General features: G+C 37.3%; 1 long non-coding RNA gene across 1 annotated transcript in view; it reads right to left on the bottom strand.

Moving 5' to 3' along the window:
* Positions 1 to 437: 437 nt before the first annotated feature.
* LOC106734458 (uncharacterized) overlaps positions 438 to 22240 on the bottom strand; it is a 23325-nt gene continuing 1522 nt past the window's right edge. Inside the window, exons 2-3 of the long non-coding RNA XR_001370078.2 lie at positions 9759 to 9928; positions 438 to 596 (exon numbers count right to left, since the gene is read on the bottom strand). This is a non-coding gene — a long non-coding RNA (uncharacterized LOC106734458). The remainder of the gene's footprint in view (positions 597 to 9758; positions 9929 to 22240) is intronic.

Below are 22240 nucleotides of genomic sequence, written 5' to 3'. Positions count from 1 at the left end.
CTATCAGAAATATGTCCTTATAACTATTTCTATTCAATAAATAAATTTCTAAAAGTAGAAGATAAAATGTCAGTCATTATAATGGCATTTAGAGTAAAAAATTCTCTCATTAATGTTACACACACACGCACAAAATAAAGGAAAAAAAAGAGAGAGAGATTGGATAATAAAATAATAAAAATGAAAGATAAAACCCCAGAAATTAGAGTGGTGTCATATCTTTTTATTTATATAAGGAGACTACTTTTCTAGCAGTTTTTTTTTTAAAGGAGCATAAGGCAGAGGAGAACAAAAGGTAATAATAAACAGTATGCCAATTACAACAAACTCCTTTTTTTATTTTAAGAATTATTTTAATTAACTTTATTTATTTATTTTAACTTAACCAGAGAGGGAAATTTTTTTTAAGTGAGAAAGCAAGCTGCCAGGTCTGGGACTTGAACCATGGTCAACCATATGAGAGTTCAGAGCCCTTAACCACCATGCCACCTGTCAGCCCCCACAGCAAGCTCTTGAGAGAATGAACTTGGCTATCAGGATCTGCACATTTGGTAGAAGATATGTCCAATTATCTTTCACAATCTCTTTAGTGGTATCTAGAAAAAAGGACAATAGAGTACAAGTTATAAGGCAGAATTCTTATCCAATGCCAGCTAAATTACAACATCCCAAAGCAAGAGACTATGACTTACACATCTGCATTTATTTTAATGGCATTCATTCAGTGCCTTGCACTTAGCAGGCATTCAAACAAGTTGATTGTTTAATGGACACCAGAGTAATGGAAAGTTTACTTCTAAAAAAAAAAAGGATAGTAAAATAATTTTAGTGCTCTTATCATCTTAATGATAATTTAAGTATATTCTCACACAAAGAGGAAACATGATGTTATAGGCAGAGCTGAAATAATCATTAATGAATGCATCTTTAAATCCTGATCTTATCAATAATTTGACCATAGATAATTCACTTAAATTTTCTTGGCATCAATTTCTTTATATAGGGGAGGGAAAGGTTGTAAAGGCATAACGTCCTGTGCAATAATTTTTTTGTATTTATCCTATGCACATTGATGCCAACTATATTGGTTTTCTATTGCTGTATGACAAATTATCACAAACTTAATACCTTCAGACTATAGTCACAGTTTCTGGTAAGGATAAGGAGTCTGGGCCTAGCTTAGCTGGATTCTCTGCTCAGAGTCTCACTGGCCTAAAGTGAAGGCATTAGTCAGGCTGAGTTCTTATCTGATGCTTTACTAGGGAAGAGTCCCCTTTTAAGCATCTTCAGTTTTTGGTAAAAAGCAATTCCGTGTGGCTATAAAATTCATGGCAGCTCACTTTGTCACAGTAAACAATGAACAGAAAATGGTTTTGCTCTGTCAAGTCTCTAATTCCAAGAAAGGCCTAGACATTCTTTTAATGGGCTGGTCTGATTAGATCAAGCTCACCGGCAAATTTTTTGATTAATACAAAGTCAACTGATTAAAAGCCAACCTTAATTACCTATGTAAAAATCCCATCAGTTTTTCCATATAAAATAACAATCCTAGTGGTGATATCCCATCAACCTTGTTAAGCTCTATTTGTTAGAAGCAAATCACAGAATCCTTCCACCCTGTAGGGGAGGATGTTGAACTCAAACCGGGAGGCAGGGATCATGGAGTCCTCTTTAACCCTAAAGAGATTCACCACATCATCCCTATGTCAAGCACTGTGCTAAACTCTAAGATTAAAATATATGAGTAAGAATATAAACTTTTTTGAGGCTTTGCAATCTAGTTGAAGACCTAGGCAAGAATACATGTAGATTAATAACAATTACTGGTACCATGACGCAAGGAGTTTGAATGAGATTTCCTTTTGGCTGGGAACATGAGTGAGTGGGGAGGCAGTGATGAATTCTCAGAAAGTGAAATACCTGTGCTATATCTTGAAGTCTTGCTCATAGACAAGGTAGGCACATTTTCTAGATTTAAACAGTAGATGAAGAATGTTAGCTGTATGTGGGATGGCACATGGTTGTAGGTTAGGAAAACAAAGAGTATAATCGTTTTGTCTTTAGGGTAGTGACTGTGCCTGCACCTGTATAATATTTGCACAGATTAGTGTAGTGTTTTATGAATTGTGAACTCTTTGATGTCTAGATCTGTACCTTAAGTCAGATACAATCCTTCCCCAGCTGCCAGGACTTTTGGTTTCTGAAGACTCATAGCTGGGTCTAGAGAAATTACTTTCAGCCAAAAGGGAGATGAGCTACTTCTCCCCACATGGCCATTGCTGACAACAGCTTGTGTATAATGACTGGATGACCTGAGTACAAAAATCAGTAAAATACATATCAACTGAAGGCTAAGCATGACATAGTGTCTTTAAAGGTGGCTAGCATTTCTTTCAGGTTCTCTTGCAATGTGGTTTTGTTATTGATCATTGTCAAGAGATGTTATCTATTTTAAGTCACATTGAATATAGGATGACTTTGTGACAAGTTTTGACTAAGAAGGGGGCAGAGGTGATGTCCAGGTGATTACAAAAGCCATACCTTGAACTTCCTAACCTCACCATCAGTATTGTACTTAGTAAACTTGTACTGCCCTTACTCAAGATTCTAGGTCTAGTGGTCCCGGTTCCAGGGGAAAGTCATTCTATCAGGAACACAGAAACGTCCCATAAAACTGCAGGCTTTGGCTACTACCCAGTAACTGCATTGCATATGCCAAGAGATCAGGAAGAACATTACAATGCGATTAAGCTGTTGATTCCTAGTAGGGATAGTGACGTATACATCAGCACCCAGATAATCCAGTACTGTATCTCTTGGCATTCCCTCCAATAATTTTGCAAGTAAAGGAAGAGTATGGAGGTCAGGGTTCAGACCGCTTATGTTTGATGGGATAAGCCACTATGTACACAGAGGTGTGATGGGAGGTGAGGGGAATATAGGGCAGGTATTAAAGGAAGGATATGATGAATATAAATTGCAGTTTTGGGGGCTTTACATTTTTGTACTGACCTTCCAATTCTGTTTTTCCAGAATTAATAAAAAATCAAAATTCTAGTGAAACTGTTCCCAGTTTGACTGAATTTATTACATCCAGCAAACTGATCAAAGGTGCACAAAACTTGGAGTAAAAGTGGATGAGGTGCAGTCACCCAGCTTCCCTGGTAGTACTGAGGCACTGATTCTCCTAAGAGCTTGGAGAAAGGCTGCTGTTTACTCACAGATCAGCCTGTGGGAAAATTGACTGTCTTGCTCAAGGTTGCCTGGTCACTCCCATGGTAGCCAACACTCAATGACTATCAGTGTAGAAGCACAAAGCCCAGATACCCTTGTCTTGGTTCAGGACGTTATACATCACACCAGTTTAACCCCTCCTTTCACTCAGTCCTGGTTCCTTAATCTCTTTAGACATTTTTGTTTCTAAGATCCATCCTCATTAAATTTCTTCATGCAAATCTGTTTCAGAGTTTGTTTCTGGGGAACTCAATCTAAGAAAGAGCATTGAAGCATGGGGAGTCACAAGAAAATATTACCTTGTCTACTTAGTCAGGCAAGTTCCTAGAGGGCTTATACATCCTATTATTGAGGTTAAAAATTGAAGATCTCCTCTTTTTGTCCAAATGGTAATAATAAGGCAGTAAAGAAATAGACTGGCACACTCTCCCTTTTGTGGGCAAAGCTTCATCTCTCATGCTTTATATTCCCTTACTTTACATTTTCTTTTTCAGTATGTCTGGGAGAAAGTGTGGTCTGTTCAAGTCCCTTTAATTATTGAAATAGGATAAGTCACCTTCTCATTGCCACTCTTGTAGAGATTCACTGCTGAGGGGTTATTTCTGCACCAAGATCATCAGCTAGAGAGCATGGTTCATAATTACTCTTGGCACACTGTGAGCAATGTGGATAACTGATGAGTAAGGAAGCCACAGCCATAGTGCACTCAAGGGATGACAGTCTCCAAAGTGTGGCAGTGGGCCATTCTGGACATTTTGCTGATTAAGCAGATTAAGAACTGTGATCAAAATACATGTACAGTATAAATGCTCAGCATAAAATGTCAAGAGAAGTAATTACCCTTTTGTGATAAATAAGATGCATTTCAGTGACAATCAGATGACATGAATGGATTTATTTCAAATGTACTTGAAAAATTATAGAAAAGGTACAACCAAAACTTCATGTAAATATATGAACAAAGGTCTACTATAAACTGCTGAGGAAAAAGAAAATCTATTCTAAATGACACATAGAAATTTCATACTACCTTCTGTTAAAAAATAGTGCTCTTGGAGGTCATTATTTGAATGGCTTAGCTAAAATGGTAAATTCTTATTATCATCTTAGTGTGGCCAGTGATTGTGTAATTGACAGATAATGTGTGACACATGAAAAAAGTGAAAAGTGACGTGCAATTTGAAAGTTTGTGACCAAGAAAGGCTTAATGTTTCCCTCAGCCTCACTGAACTTTTACACTGTCTCCTTCTTGACTCTTGACCTTCACTTTCCTTTTCTTAGAGCATTTACTTTTTAAAACAATTTTCATTGTAAATTCTTAATGTGTCTCTTTGAAATGTAAATCTTCTTAAAAGATTCTTGCCAAGTTTGCAACCTAGGAGTTTCTTTCACAAGTACCTTTGGGCCATCCTGTTGAAATGTACTTATCAAGTAAGAGCCCTTATTGCCTAGTCTCTGTGCGAGGTGAGTCTAACTTGGTGGTTGCCTTGTTCCAAGTTTTAAAACTACCTGTTGTCATGAATATAAAAGAGAGTTTACTTTTCGTTTGGATAAAGAAAATTACCAAACACAGATGGCCTATGATCTCCCCACCCTAGCTTTTAAAAACAACTTTCTGAAACTTCAACTTTCAGAGAAGTTGAACTCAAACTAAGGTTTCATCATTGTCTCCTATTGAAATACCAGAGCCCTTAAAAAGTTTGTGTAATAATAAAATTAAGTATGAGTTTATTTTGGTGCAAAGTTTTTAAAATATTTGTGCAGAGTTTTTTTTTTTTTTGGAATATGAATTTCCATAGACTTGAAAATGCTGTATTGCCTTTGTTGTAGAAAACCAGATGCAGAGGAATGGAAAGCAGCACTCGGAGCAATTAGGATAACTGTATATTATGTCAGCGGGCACAGAGGAGTTAGCACACTGAATTCTCTGGCCCTGAGTGGGGGGTGGATGTGGTCTTTGATGGGGGAATTGGGGAAGAGGAGGTCTCTGGGTGGGGATTGGGCTCAGATCCCATCCTACAAAGCATCAAAGGGAGGAGTCAGAGAAGCAGGAAGTATAATCTAATCAAGGTACCAACCCATTCAAGGTAGTAATCTATTCAAAGTATTAATATATTTAAGGTACTAATCTACCCAAGGTTTTCAGGTCACCCTGTAGCTCCAGGGAGGGGTAGTAAGTTTGCCGTTTGTGGAAGGGCAGAAACTTTAGATAGCTATCAGCCCTGAATTATTAGTCACAGGAATTTAACAGTTTATAATGGAGTCTCTCCTCCAAAATGTAGTCTCGCCTGCTTCACCTTGTATGAAATCTTTCTTGCTTATTTAAATGTGGTGCTTTTTAAAAATTTGAATGAGATCAAACAATATCTAAAATTTATGCTGAAATACTGCAATAGCAACTCTTTGTTTCTTTGTTTTTTTTTTTTTTCTCCTTTTTTAAATTTTATTTCATCTTGCTAGAGAGCAGGAGCGCTTGTCTGAGAAGGGAAAGTGAGAAAACATCCCCAGGGGAGTTGGCCACACTGCAATCCCTTTCTCCCCATTCTCATGTCAGGATTTCAGATGTGAACACACAAACACCCAGCACCATTTTCAAACCACTAGGTCCGGGACTCAAACTGTGCAGCCAGCATGTACAATCCAGCTGCCTTAACCACTGTGACACTGGCTGCCACTCCATTTTTTTTTTCATAAATTAAAAATAATTGGCAGATTTGTGTTTTATATCAATCAGTACCTAGCAATTATTTTGCAATTTTTCTTATAATCAGAACTAAGAAGTAGGTAGCAGCTTGGATATAGACATCACTGAAATTCAGCTTCCTCCAAAGAGACATAAAGATTCCAAGGATGATGTCTGTCTCAAGGATTGGTGTTTAAAACTACAGACCATCCCTTGGGATCAGCAGTTAGAGTAATGGCTATGTCGCTGGACTCCCATGTAGTCGACCACGGTTCGTGTCCTAAATCCACTGGCTTAAAACTCACACCAGGTGCATGTGTATGCATGCCCAAGATCCTGAGAGGAGAATGGAGGAGAAGGAACTGTAGCGTGGCCATCCCCCCTGGGGGGTGATTTCTCGCTGTCTCTCTGTTTCTCTCTCTCTGGCGAGCTCACGCACCCTATGGCAAAAACCTCTAAAAGAAAACAAAACAAAACAAAACAAAGAAAACAAACTACAGGCCATCCCTGAATTCTGTTAAGATTTAAATACCTTTATAAGTATAGGTGAATTTCCTGATGGAATTTTTTACCAATCAGCTAGTGCGATTATTACAGGTGCCAAAAATTTGCCTGTTTAAGATTCTTCTATCCATGTCTGTAATATTAATTTTCTTTTAACATCAGAGCTGTATTGAAATGTTTCATGATACAACATCATTGGTTGGGTCATGGAATGGTCTTTTTCTCTCTTTTCCATCAATAGGGAGGTTGTAAATGAATTCTAAACATCTCTAATTTTTCTTTAGTAGTTACTAGGCACCATGAATTTAACTGTGCAATATGGGAAAAATCAAGGATCTTCTTTGTACCTATAGCCTGAATTTACCTGATATGTTTGAGATGTCCAATGTTGTTCTGTGATTGTGAAATTGTTTAATTAAGTGGTTCTTAAACTTCAGCAAGTTACAGATCCCTTGAAAATGTAATGAAGTCACAGAATCTCTTTCCTATCACATTACATGGTCACAAAATATTAGGGGATTCAGAATACTCATTCCTTCATCCCAGGAAAATATCTATAACACAACCTTCTTGAGACTGAGTAAGATTAAATAAACTTTTAGATTAGACTGTTAATTAATTTCAGCATTAGGACTAAGAGGTCAGCTTCTGACTCCTAAACTGTGCACTTTGTAATTCCACAACTTCTACAATAAGTTCAAATATTGATTTTCTTATTTTAAAATCTTCATGAGGCCACAAGATTTGTAGGATTTAATATATATTGTTATGACTTCATAGCCAGGGAATGAAATATTATCAGTCTCTATTCTTTTTGTCCAGAATCCTAACTCTCCATGGCTCCTACTTAAATGATGCTTCCTCCATATTCTTTCATCATAATTATTTTTTAGAGAGATTTTTACCATACGGCACGTGTACTTGCCAACAAGACAGACAGACAGAAAGCAAGAACTCACCTCCACCTGGGAGTGGAGGGTAGTCACACTGCTATCCCCTCACCTCCATTCTCTTCTCAGGATCTTAGACACACTCCAACATGTTCCCAGTGTGAGTTTCAAGTCCCTGGGTCTGAGACCCTAACCCTGGCGGACAATCTTGGAGTCCAACGACATAACCATCCTGCCACCTGCTGGTCTCTCATCATTATTATTTTTAACTGACAAAGGGCATTTGCAATCACCAGACAAAGAGAGAGAGAGAGAGAAAGCAATCCTCTACCCCAGTGGGGTGTGGTTATGCCACAATCCTATCTCCTCCACTTCTCCATTCTGCGAGGACTTGGGACACATGTGCCCAGCACTTTTCAAATCACTGGGATCAGTACCTCCCATAACCACTAGACTATGGGGCCACCCCCCTCCATTTTCTTCATTATTTTGGGTTTTCTTCTCTGACCACCATAGTACTTATTTCCTAGGTCTACATGAGACTTGGGTTTGACATCCAATAATTCACAAACAGATGGATACAGATAGCAATTATTTTTAAAAAACAATTTGCATTACATTTTTAGAAACATATAAAAATTGAAAATTTAAAAAATCAAACAAAGAATTGGAAAAGTCTTGTTATAATTTAGATTGCAATATTTTGAGACTTATCTTTTTTTCTTTTAAATGTGATTTTCTGAAAATACTTTTAAATGAATAGTGCCACAGATTTCATTAGCCCCTGCCACTACTCTTCTAAGAGATAACTTCTACTTTGAATTCTTAAGTTTTCTGGGAAGTACTAGCATTTTTCCCTCCAACTAAAAATTTTAATCATTTTATTTATTTTTAGTTTGTGATCATTAGATGTGCTCAGTAGGGAAAATCAAGAGTAAAGAAAAAATTATGTATTTTTTTGTTATGTATGTTTTCTCTCTCTCTTTTGAAATGAGACCTATATGCTGGAAAGAATCAGCATGCAAAACTCTAAGACTTAGCCAGTTGATTGGATAAATGTTGATCTGATGAAATCAATGGGTGAGATCCACAAAACCAGCAGATGGCATAATGGTTATGTTGCTGGACTCGCACGTAATTGACCAGTGTTCAAGTCTCAGACCGGCAGCTTAAAACTCATGCTGTGTATGTGTGTGCCCAAATCCTGAGAGGAGAAGGGATTGTGGCATGGTCATCCCTCCTGGTGGCATGGCATGGCCATCCTTCCTCCCAATTTTTTACTTTCTATCTCTCTGGTGAGCTCAAGCACCCTGTAACAAAAATCTCTCTAAAACAAACAAACAAACAAACAAACAAATAAAAAACAAAAGAACACAGAACAAAACTTCTAAATACTTGACTTTGGTCCTCTATTCTTTAAGGCAGGATAATTAGCTATTAAATTTACATTGTATTTCAAATAACTTTCTATATTAATAATAAAAAAACTGAAATAGTCAATATTCATTAGGTTACCTCCTGATGAAATCAGTTTTATTATATCAGGAAAATTTAACTTAACCCAGAAAATTTAATCAACAGTTACCTAAGAGAAAAAACAAAAGGGTGAAATCATTGATCAAACATTATTTGCTTAAAGAGTTGTATAGAAAAACACTAAAGATGTATGACCATTGGGATATTTTGAATTTAACATTAATGTGTTGCTTGAATTCATTTCCATTGTGGAGCCTAACTTACATGGATTAAAGACACAGAGAAGATTTAGAAGCAGGCAAGCCACACTACCTGAATGTTTTTTGTTTTTTTGTTTTTTGAGTTCAGATATCTAATTGGGATTTCTGAAAATGAAATATTTGTTCAGAGGGGTGATGAATCATGGAGTCTACACATCTATAACACAAAGCCAAAGCAAACAAGTGAAGAAAAATGAATTATAATTCAAGACCTAGGATAGTGAACTTATTTTCTACTAGGCCAATGGCCATATAAATAATGCAACTTAAACCTTAAATATGCAACCACTCCAAGCATTACTCTTTTTTTTTTTTTGGATAGGTTTCTGCTATAGGGAGCATGCACTCGCCAGACAGACAGAGAGACAGAAAGCGAGAAATCACCCCCTAGGGGGGATGGTCACGCCGCAATCCCTTCTCCTCCATTCTTCTCTCGGGATCTTGGGCACACAGGCACACGCACCCGGCTTGAGTTTAAGCCTCTGGGTCCAGGACTCGAACCACGGTCGACTATGTGGGAGTCCAGCGACATAGCCATTACACTAACTGCTGGTCCCACCAAGCATTACTCTTAATAGTTTAAATGCCAATAATTATTTTTGTTCATAATCTGCAATTTAGGAAGTACTTGATAGGTATGACTTGCCTCTGTTTCACAGGGGGTCAAATGAGCAACACAAAAGCAGAGGCTTAAGTTAAATGAAAACTCACTCATCACATGTCTGACAGTTGATGCTGATATGGTCCAAATATCTGGAGACTGAAACAACTAGAGCTTCTTGGACAATTCAATCTTTCTGTGATTTCAATACACCGCATCTCTAACATGGAAGCTTCAGGAAACCAGTCTTCTTCCATGGTGGCCCAGTGTTCCCACAGAGCTGGTTTTGAAAGAAAAAGTCATATGGAAGGTATATTACCATTTTAAACCCAGCCTTGGAAGTGAGCAGTAACATAGCATTAGCTCTTTTGTAGTGTATCTTTCTTTAAATTTTTTTAATTAATTAATTTTATGTTCATTCACTGTATATCATTACACTATACAAAATGAATTTTCCTATCCAGAATATACTGTATATTGGCTCAACCAAAGATATTACCATACATGTTAGACTCCTCAGCTCTCAATGGAGGAATATTAATGTATTTCAAAAATATTTAGGATAGGATACAGATTGATGAAGTAATCTTTGGAAAACACAATCTCTCTATAAATGATAAAGGCTACTTGCTTTAGTTCTTTTTTTTTTTTTAACTATGCCAGAAGTTAAGATTTTCATTGACTCATTATTGTAATTTATCAGCATACAAAGAACTTAATCAAGTATAATATTTACGATTCTTACATAATGTACATTTTAGAATAGCTATGTAGCTTTCTTTTCATATTTATTTAATATCACAATGTTCTCACTTGGAGAGAACATAGCAATTAAAAAAAATAACCATTAGCTTCTACCAGGTACTGTGATAAATGCATTAGGTTCAGCATCTCAGATTTGCAGATTAGAAAACAAGTATCTGGTAAGGCAGATAGTTTTCCAAAGGTCTACAGTGAATACACACTTTGAATTCATATTTGGCTACTGAGTAACTGCTCTTAATAGCTCTACTGCACTGGTCCTTCATTTTAAGGAAAGAGATTTCAGAAATAAGGCGATTTACTCAATCATAGAGTTCCATAGCCATTGACCTGGGATTAGTGTCTAAAATTACTGAATCACTGTCTACACCAGGCTGTTTCTAATGAGTTAACTAGGAGTAAGAAACCTTGACGGTTTACTTGTAAGAATTTTTTAAAAGGTGACATAATATTTAAATGAATCTGAGTAGGGCCAGAGTTTACTCTGGTTAATAAGCTGGGCAGGCTGCCAAATCCCGATGATCAATTCCCTTGATGGAAATACCTACAAAATTGCTCTTATTACAGACTCATAGAAACTGTGCCAATGCATGATAATACACCCGTGTTACCTCCAGATGGTGCCCTCAGCCTTCAAGAAAGTACTCAGATGCCCCCCTCCACCTCCCACCCCAGCTAGTGAATAAAGTCAGTGCTAAGCAGACACTCTTGACCATTTTTTATTCTTCTGACCTTCTTTTCTGACTCATTTCAGCTCTGTAAGTCCTTTCAAATCTTTATTTTCTTTCTTGAAAATTGAATTTCAATTAAAAGAAAGAAAACTTCAACTCTATGTTAAACATTATAACAGTTTCAAAACAACCATTGAGATGAAAGATTTAGCTTTTTTTTTTTTCAAATGAAACAACAGTGTTGAGTTGAATTATCAAATATCATATGTAGAGGGCAGGTTTTTTGTTTCTTTGTGTTTTTACCTGAGGACACACAAGCTAACCAGAGAGAGACAGAGAGAGGGAGAAAGCACTCCTACAATAGGCATGGTTAGGCTACAACCCCTTCTCAATTTGTCCACTCTGTTAAGATTTAGGGCACACATGCACATGTGCCCTGCATGATTTTAAAGCCAGCAGGCTGTGGACTCGAATCTCAGCCTGGGATCTAGCTCTCTTAACCATTGGCCTAAGGGATCAGTCAGAGGATGAATTTTTAACTTGAGACTTTGGCATTTTTTTCATTCTCCTATTTTTCTCCCTTTATGTAGAATGAATACATTTTAATTTTTCTAGGAAAGTACTGATTTAAACCTGTTGTCCTATTTTTATTGTAACTGTGGGTTCTTTTTTCTTCAAAAATCTCAATTTGAATGATGAAGTTATCCTTTCTTAGAGCCTCTGGTAAACCAACCAGAGTCCCCCAACCCCATGATATTATTTTGTTTAATCACCTCTAATTGGGTGGAATACTTTTCTATCTGCAAAGAAAATTTAGGCATCATTGTATTTATGTTTGTGAGTACACATACACAAATTTCTTTTAGAATTTGTGAATATTTCCATCATCTTATAACTTGAAAAGTTGGAGACCAAGACATCCTCAATTCCTGAGATCCAGTTTGAACCATAAATGAATTTAATTTATAGCATAGCTGAGAAGTCCATAGAAAGAGGTCTAATGGTGGCACCTTTACAAATAGACCATCAATGTCTGTAGCACATATTCTACATATTCTGTGTGTGTGTCCATCTGTCTGTCTCTTATCCTCACTTTTCTTCTATCAGTTGCTTGCACTTTTCTCTATGTAAGACTTTTTCTTCTCAAGAAGCCTTCACTGGTGACAAGTCTCTTGCCCATAAATAATATGACTCTTTTCTAATAATACTAACCAAAAGTAAAGATGATTCTTATTGAGATGATTTGAGCCACCTATTCATTTCAGAACCAATCATGCTGACTATGAGCAGAGATCTTCAAAATTTGCCAGGTTCATCATCGTATGTTCATTCTTAGCTGTATAAAGTGATATTATTTCTAACCCCGAACACAAATAGAGAACAGAAGAGTAAAACTTCCTTAGAGGAAGATAAGGATGATGAACCAGGAATTGATTCTGGAAAACAAAACATCCAGCTGTGTACTAATCTGCTTGTTTGCTCAAATTTTTAAAAAATGTAAAGTAGGACGAAGTTAGTGTGATTAGGAGAGTGTTACTTTCCACAAAGGAAAAAATTAGCTTCTGTTAGAGTCAGTTATATATTTTTTTGAGAGGTTTTTTTGCTATAGGGCGCGTGCACTCGACAGACAGACAGAAAGAGACAGAGAGACAGAAAGTGAGAAATCGCCCCCGGGGCGGGGGGTATGGCCATGCTGCAATCCCTTCTCCTCCATTCTCCTCTTGGGATCTTGGGCATGCACGCACATGCGCCTGGCGTGAGTTTTAAGCCACTGGGTCCAGGACATGAACCGCGGTAGACTACATGGGTGTCCAGCGACATAGCCATTACACTAACTGCTGGTTCCAGAGTCAGTTATATTTTAAAAACAATGATATTGGGACCAGCAGATGGCATAACAATTACGTCATTGGACTTCTGCATGTCCAATCGTGGTATGAGTCTTGGACCCAGTGGCTTGAAACATGCTGGGCATGTGTGCGTGTGTGCCCAAAATCCCAAGAGGAGAATGAAGACAGGATTGTAGTGTGTGGGGAGTCACCCTTCTGGGGGGTGATTTCTCACTTCCTGTCTCTCTGTGTCTCTGGTGAGCACACACACCTTATAGCAAAAATCTCTCTTAAAGAATGTATTTCCATTCATTTTTAGATTTATGGTAATATCTTTGTGATGACACTTATGCTAAAAACCTAGCACCTGGCTCTCCAACTTTGGACACACTTTGTATTCTTTTTTGGACATGATTTCATCATCATTCTCTGACTCTGAGGACCAAGGCTTTGACCAAGAGATACTACTTTTCTGATTTGTTTTGTGGGTTATATATAAATCAGGCCAGATCTTCTTATGTTGGATACCAAATTCAGAATTGCATGTTCACTAAAGGCTGAGCCCTCTTATTCTTTTCTCATCTGTACCCTGATCAATCAGCTTCTTAGGCAGTGCATCGCACATAGCAGGCAAAGAGCACACATCGTAGAGTGGTACATATCTGTTCTTATACTATGGCAAGCTGTCTTAATAAAAGAAGATGCAGTACCCTAGAGACAGTGTTTTATTTAACAACAACAAAAAATACCGTGGCACCAAGAATTCAGATGATTTCTTCTAGAGAAATAAATTTTAAAACTTGAATCATCTTGATTTGTTTATGATAAAAAAATGTATTGAAGGCCTCCATTGTGTCAGCTGTGGATTAGCTATCAGTAGTTATCAAGAATCCCAGGTCTCAGAGAACAGACTGTCTACCGAGGAACATGAACACAGTAAACCAACTTGTGCCTGGAAAATTTTCTTAATCAGAAGTGGACACTGGATTTATGCCAGGAACTTTATAAAAATATACACTTATGAATGTGGTCCCTAAAAATTGGGGAGGCTTGGAATTGGACCTGAGTAGGACAGAATTGTAAGATGTTTCTCAACAGATTTTGCAGGTATGGATCTTTAAAGTCTGGGTATGATGTTTAATGTTCCAAGATCCCCTGAACCATTTCCAACTCCACATCTCTGAGTAAATACATGGGTGTTGGAAAAGTCATAACTTTTTTTTACGGTTTCTTATGCAAAAACGTATCATGACTTTTCCAACAACCCAACATAATGCTTCACTCAAACGTGGGCTCCTTGAGTAATGATGTAAATAGAGGTTAAGATGTATTGGTGAAAATTGCATTCAGTGTCATTCTCACTCTTCCCAGAGTGACAGATACTGTCTGAGATCCCCTGGGATTCATGGAATATTGACTGTGGAGATGAAATACAGAAATCTGTGTAGGTGAAGAAGAGTGGCATTTAACTCTTCTATTTTGTTATATTGAGAGCCAATCCATGAGGTTTATTTTTGTTGTAGTTTAAAATTCTGATCTAATATACATCTCTACTGTAATTGAGAACATATGGCTATTCATATGTTAGTCAAGGAACTATTGTGAAACTCATTAAAAGAACACCATTGTACAGGAAAATTATGAAAATCTGTCATTAGAACTCAAATTTCTTCCTCCTCTTTTTTCCCTTTTTTACTTAAAAGTGGCAGTAATCCAACTGAAACAAAAAGGAATGTACTAATTCATGTAACTCAGAACATCCAGGATTAAGGGAAGCAATATAGTCTTTCTTGCTGTGGGAGAAAATGACCAGGTCAGTTACTAGTTTGCACTATTATAATTTAGCAAATTCAGAGAGAGAGAGAGAGAGAGAGAGAGAGAGAGTCTTATCAATTCAGTATACATAACTCTGAAAGATATTTGTCGATTGTGCCAAAAGCTCAATCCTTGGAACAGTTTACCATGGTCAATGGGGTAAGCCACTGTGCTCTACTAGAATGACATGGAATGTGTGTTGAGGAGATTCTCTTCCCCTAAAGAATGTCTTCAAACATATTTGTGTGTGTGTATGTGTGTGTGTGTGTGTGTGTTTGGGGGGGATGATATGGGAATTGCTCCTAACAGCAGGAGAAAATAGGTGTGAACTAGATTAAATCAACAGCTGTCCACTGCTTATTCCCTGAGGACTAATTTTCCAAAGAATGTACCTGAACAGAAGGCTTAGACTCAGAAGTTAAGATTCCTCAGCAGAAACTTTGTTCTCTGGAGTGGTGTATTAGAAAACCTACAGAAAAAAATATGGGCTTAATTTTATTAAAAAATGAAGACCTATAGACAACAAAACAAAAATACAGAAATTGAACACTTCAGTTAGTGATGTTAAAAGTATATCCAAGGGGTTTGGCTTTTATTACAGTTTTCCATTTGTCACCAACACAGTCCCAAATGGTATTAGTGTCATTATTCCTTGCTTTTGACCTGAGATGTATGGTGTAAAACTATTTTCATGCCGCCCAGTTCTAACATAGTAGTCTATTGTGAGAATGGAAAGCCCTGGTAATGGGAAGCTTTCTTCTCTTCATTTTTCTCCTCTCTTTCTCTTCCATCTTTGAAATCTGCCCTCTTCAACATGTACAAAGAAATTTAAACTTCTCAAATAGCAGGTAAAACATACTTCAAATTTTTTCCTAAGGAATATGATACATAAAAGTGACCTGTACCTTTCATATCTGCTCACTTTTTAATAATATTTTTAAATTTCTGAAATAAGGATGCATTTCATTGTCAATGTCACAGAATATTGTCTAGCCTATTTCTTCTTTTCTGATTGCAAACTTTATTATTTTAGCAAACTGTGCAACTGGTGTCTGTTCATTGGTCCAAGAAAGTAATTTTCTGTGCGCACAAAAACATATCTGTGCCAACAGAAGACAGAGTGGCTCTGGGGAGCAGGGAAGGGTGTACTGGATACATCTTCCAGCCAGACTCATATTTTCACATTGAAATCAGAATAAAAACTTAAAACAGACATGGCAATCAACAAAATAGTTCACTTCCATCCAGATTGTTTTGCAGAACATTGTTCTAAATGGGACTCTGGCCTAGTAAATGTCTCATTTCACTGGAAGTTTGACATGCCATTTGATGAGCCTACTTCTTTCATTACTAATTCCTTAAAAAGTACTTACGAGGCCAGAAAACGTTCAGGGTTCACATCCTGGGACTTCCTTGAGCACTCTGGGTACACATGTGTGTGCCCACGACCCAAGCAGCTGATGCTGGGGAAGGATCACTGCGTAAATACCCTGTGAGGGGTGTCAGTCTCTCTTCCCCTCGGAAATAATAAATAAAATAAATGTAAAGAAAGTGAAGTTCTTAGCATTGTAGTGGTTCAAATTACAACTGACTGCATTCAACTAACAGAGTAATTGGAATGAACTATTTTTTTAATCAGAAGATCAGTTACATTTAATCCCTGGTAATGCTTCTTAGGAGCTCTTTGTTTCAGGGCAAGTTGTTTTGACTCTCTGTGCCTCCATTTTCTCATCTATAAAATAGCAATACTATTCATTGTTATAGAATTATTTTGAGGACCAAATTAGTAATGAATTGCATTAGTTAAGTGCTTTAAATAGTGCTCAACATGTAATAAATGTAAGTATTACAAATGTAGTTCTTATTATAACTATTATTATTGTCATGCTGTTGTTAAAATTCTTATTTTCAGTACATTCAGTCTTTAATGAACACATTTATAAAGCAACAGAAGAAACAGAAGCAGATTTTTTTTTTTGTTTGGTTTTGGTTTTGGAGAGGTTTTTGCTATAGCGTGCGTGCGCTTGACAGACAGGCAGAGAGAAAGAAAGCAAAAAATCGCCCCCCAGAGGGGATGGCCACGCACAACACAATCCCTTCTCCTTCATTCTCCTCTCGGGATCTTGGTCACTCATGCATACGTGCCTGGTGTGAGTTCAAGCTACAGGGTTCGGGACGTAAACCACGGTCGACTACATGGGAGTCCAGCAGCATAGCCATTCTGCCAACCACTGGTCCCACAGAAGCAGATTCTTACTCTCCGAATGATGAGTGTTGGACAATTTAACCCATCTGGTTGTAAAATATGTAATCCAGAATGGACTAATCACACATTGTACAAAAGGGCACATCTTTATGTTTAATTTGAAAGAATAAAAATCAAAAGTAACCAAGAGTCTGATATTAGGAAAAGTGACATTAACTAGCTGAAGTGATTGTGCTATCTGTACTGAGATAAAGGTACTAACCAAGAAATAACTCTACATTTAATTGTGAAGAGGCCTATAAAATGACACCTTTGCTTTTGATTAACCACTGATATATTGGTACAAAATGGGAGGTTTTATTCCTCCTTCATGTTTGAGTCAGTTGGAATAATAGTCCTGTGGGAATGTGTTGAAACCATGACAGCAATAGAATTTGATTACTTTGCTAAACCTGATTAGATTTTCCACTGTTAGGCCCTAGTTAATACAAAGAATTTAAACTATGCAGTTGCTGAACACATTAAGTGAAGCTATAATATGCTATGATGCAAATACAAGGGAGATTTTTTTTGAACATGAGGGAGAATTATTTTTTATTTTATTTTTTAGGTTGTTGCCAGTGGGTGTGTGTGCTCACTGGAGAGAGACAAAGAGAGGGAAAATGAGAAATCACCTCCTGGGGGATGGCCACACCTCAATCCATTCTCTTCCATTCTCTCAGGATCTGGGGCACATGCATACACATGCCGGGCATGATTTTCAAGCCACTGGGTCTAGGAGTTGAACCATAGTCGACCATGGGGGAGTCTGGTGCCTTAACCATCATACCACCTGCTGGCCCCTGAGAATTAATATTTTTAATATTAAAATAACTTCTGAGGAAAATTATTTTAAATAGAAGGCCACTAAAATAACTTTGGTTTTGGGCCAGCATATGGCATAGAGGTTACGTCTCTGGACTCCCACATGGCTGACTGTGGTTCAAACCTGGTGGCTTGAAAATCACGCCAGGTATTGAGCATGTGTGTTCAAGATCCTGGAGGAAGAATGAAGAAGAATGTGCCATGACCATCCCTCCTCTCCCCAAGGGGTTATTTCTCACTTTCCTTCTCACTGCCTCTGTCTATCTCTCTGGTGAGCACATGTGTCTTATAGCAAAATCTCTAAAAAGATAAAAAGAAAAAGAACTTTAGTTTTATATAAGACCATTTCTCTCATAAAGTGAAAAAATTATATCTAGATTCTTTAGAGTTGTCCATGCATTATGTGTGATATGTTTCTTGCTAGTTTTTGTCATTGTTAATTGATATTTTTCTGCTTTATTAAATCTTCAATGTAGGATTTCGATTAAAAAAAAAAACAAAAAAAAAAAAACAAGTTTTGGTGAGTACTGATTGGCTTGATTAGAGTAAACAACATACCTTTTAACTGGTAAAAGAGAACCAATGTACAATTTTCTAAATCAAGGAATATCAAACTTGTCATAATTATGTCTGTGTGTTACATGCATGTTTCTATATAACACGCACTCATAAAAAGCAAGGATACTTTTATGTGTCTTAATACCCAGCAAGTTTTGTATGGTGTAACTTCAGCATTATCAAGGGGAAACATCTACCACATACAACACTTAACACACAGCACGGACAGGCTTTAAAATAGAGCAAAGCAGGGAGAAGAAAACCTTGCTGAGAATTGATTCTGTAAACATGGTTGCTTGCCTGGTCTAATTTTTCCATACTTGGGCACTAGAACTTATGAGCTAAAACACAATGCTGTCTAATATGCATGACAACTTAATTTGAGATTTTGAGAATATTTAACAATAATTTATGGGGAGCATGGTGCTTATTACATGTCATTAGAATTATGGCCTATCTTACACTGGCCCAACCAGGATACATAGTAAATTTTGACATCAATCTTCAGCTCCTCCTCATCAAAGATTTCAGTTAAACCTGAACCTGTTCTGGCTGAGTAAACAGTTTTGATCTGAATAGGACTTGTCTTCTTCCCCTCCTGCATCCTCCCTTGCTGTGTTGGATATCATCTTATTTTAGGCAACCACTTCTTTTTTTCTGAGCTCTTATTAGTGGCAGAATGTAATTGCTGTATTGCAGAATTTGACTGAGTCATCACAGATCTTGCTAATTTGTCATATAACACAAATATAAGTACAGTGTCCTTTAAAATTGATATCCAGAGAATAATTTCTTTCATTTAAATAGATTTTTCAAAACACTAGTACTGCAGGGCAGCAGGCGGTGTGGTGGTTAAGGTACTGGACTCCCCCATGGCTGACCATGGTTCGAGTGCCAGACCTGGCAGCTTGCTTTCACACTTTCCTTCTCTCTCTCTTACTTTCTGTCTCTTTCTGGTGAGTGCACATGACTCATACCAAATTAAAAATAATACTAAGAAGAAATAAAATTAAATAAATATTTCCTTTTAAAAATACTAGTAGTCCACATTTGCCGATCTCACAAATGTCTGCACAAAGTTCCAGGTCTTGGTCCTTGAGCCATTTCTCTATTCTATTAGCCTCTGGGTCTTCTTTATCCTGACAGCATCCTCCATGTACAAGGACCATAGCAGCCCTGTTAACAGACATTTCTTGGTAGGAGAAGTCACTTTTTGCCTGAAGACAGCACTGAGAGATTTCCCATGACACTTCTTAAGTAATAATATTAACATTTCTTCAACTCATAATTATTATCACTGATCCATGTTAAGATTGTATGAGATAGGTTTTAAAGACCATTAAACAAAAGGAATAATCTGTCATTTAATGAAACAATTACTCTCAACTCTTGATGACCAAAGTCAATGAAAAACATTAGTTAGGAAAACTAAATAAGGGATTTAGAATTCTCTTAAGTTTATCCACATCAGGGAGATACCAGATTGGCCCTTAGATGTCAAATAGGTATTTAGTAGGGGAAGTACAGATTTGGTGACTTGAGCTACTTAACTTGACTGGTACAAATTAGATTTTGTTTGTTTTTTCAAACCTACAGGGAACTTTAAGGGACCTGAATACCACTTGATATTGTAACATGTGCAAGACTACAATTGTGTTTTACAGGTGAGGTGCAACCAAGGAGATCCAGAACTTCACAAATATTTTTGAAGGAGGTCTGTTACCAAGAAGAAACTACTGTTTGAATTGTTCTGTGGCCAGTAAAACAGAGAAAGAATGAAGATCATGAAAAGCCATCCTGAAAGTACATGTGAGTTGAATAATAAGGTCAATATAATAGCTTATACACATAATAAAGGAAATCCACATTCTTACATAGGAACATACTATATATCTGGCATTTGCTCAATATCCCATTAACTCTTTTTTTTTTTTTTTGGAGAGGTTTTTCACTATAGGGCGCGTGCGCTCGCCAGACAGACAGAGAGAGACATAGAGACAGAAAGCGAGAAATCACTCCCCAGGGGGGATGGTCACACCACAATCCCTTCTCCTCCATTCTCCTCTTGGGATCTTGGGCACGCACACACACGCGCCCGGCTGAGTTTTAAGCCACCGGGTCTGGGACGCAAACCGCGGTTGACTATGTGGGAGTCCAGCAACATAGCCATTATGCTAACTGCTGGTTCCCCCATTAACTTTTTTTATTTTTAATTTTGCCATATGGAGCATGCACTTACCTGAGAGAAACAGAGAGAGAGAGAGAGAGAAAGTGAGAAACCACGCCCCCATCCTCTCCCTGCCAGGGGAGAGGGTCACACCACAGTGGCTTCTTCTGCACTCTCCTCTTGGGATTTCTGGTGCATGTGCACACATGTCCAGTGTGATTTTCAAGCCACAGGGTCCATGACATGAACTGTGGTCCACCATATGGGATACCAGTGCCTCAATCACCACATCACCTGCTGGCCCCAATATCCCATTAACCTTTACATTTTCAACCTATCAGATTTGAATTTTCACCAGGTCAGTTAAAAGTGACTCTTAGGTTCCATGGTAAAAAGATAAGCCTAGTGGTTTCTTGGTTCCCCCTCAGTCTCTCTATGACCTAGCAATGTACTAAAAGGTTTGAAAAAGTTAATCATTCAAAGCCTGAGTTTCTACATCTGTAAAATGGAGAGAACAATGAATAACCAGCTCCTATAGTTAAGAAGAGTAAATAAATATGTATAAGCGAAATTATGCTTAGCTTAGAATTTAGAACTTACAAGATTCACTAATAATATTAACTGCTGTTATTGTGAATGAACGAATTATGCTTTCCCTTCTGAGGTTTTCAGAAAGTAAAATGGTTATTTCTATAATCTGTCATTTACAAATCGACTGCATAGCCATTGCAATTTGGGTACTATTTGACCAGGTTTCTGACGACCTTGATAATCTGTCATAATTGAGAACACAAATAGCATTTTAGAGTTTCCGATTTGATCCAGATCTAATAGCAGTAACCAGACGATTATGTAAATTCCTAGTTTTTCTTGTGTCCAGTTGCTTTATTTTCTTTTCCTTTCAAAGAGAAAAAATATTAAAATCATTTTTTTACTCAATGACCATTAGTCATAGCAGATCCAATTAAATCTGTAATTTTAAGCTGTTAAAAAATATGTCATTCATTGGGCCAGCAAATGGCTTGGTGGTTAAGACACTGGACTCAGGGCCAGCAGTGGCATGGTTGTTGGGGGCGCTGGACTCTCACATGGCTGACTATGGTTCAAGTCCTGGACCTGGTGGCTTGCTTTCTCACTTTCCTCTCTCTCACTGTCCCTCTCTGGTCAAATAAAGTAAATAAATAAATAAAGCTGAATAAAATAAATTAAAAAAAAAAGACACTGGACTCTGCATGGCTCACTACAGTTCAAGTACCAGACCTGGTAGTTTGCTTTCTCACTTTCCCTCTCTTGATCTCTGTCTGCCTCTCTCTGGTGAGCGCATGTACAGTATAGTAAATTTAAAAATAATAATAATACAATTAAAATATATAAACTAATTCTAAGAAAAGTCATTCACAAGTAAAATTCACTAATAACATTAATGTTGCAACAGCCATTTAAGACTATATACTTTTAGATATTATAATATTTCTATATATTAAATAATACAGGGGGAATCTTAAGTAGCATTATTTTCTGTAAATATAAAGGTAGCACATATTATTGTCTAGCATTGAAGTCATTCGGCATCTACAAATTGTTCTGTAATCTTGTGATTGCAGGAAAACTTCTTCTAAAGCCAGAACCCTCGATGCTTATAGAACTAATACTAAGGGGAACCAGCAGTTAGCGTAATGGCTATGTCGCTGGACTCCCACGTAGTCGACTGCAGTTCGTG

The sequence above is a fragment of the Tupaia chinensis genome, unplaced genomic scaffold, assembly GCF_000334495.1.
Source record: "Tupaia chinensis unplaced genomic scaffold, TupChi_1.0 Scaffold000118_1, whole genome shotgun sequence".
In the NCBI taxonomy this organism is placed as follows: Eukaryota; Metazoa; Chordata; class Mammalia; order Scandentia; family Tupaiidae; genus Tupaia; species Tupaia belangeri.
This window is presented reverse-complemented; position numbering and strand designations above follow the sequence as displayed.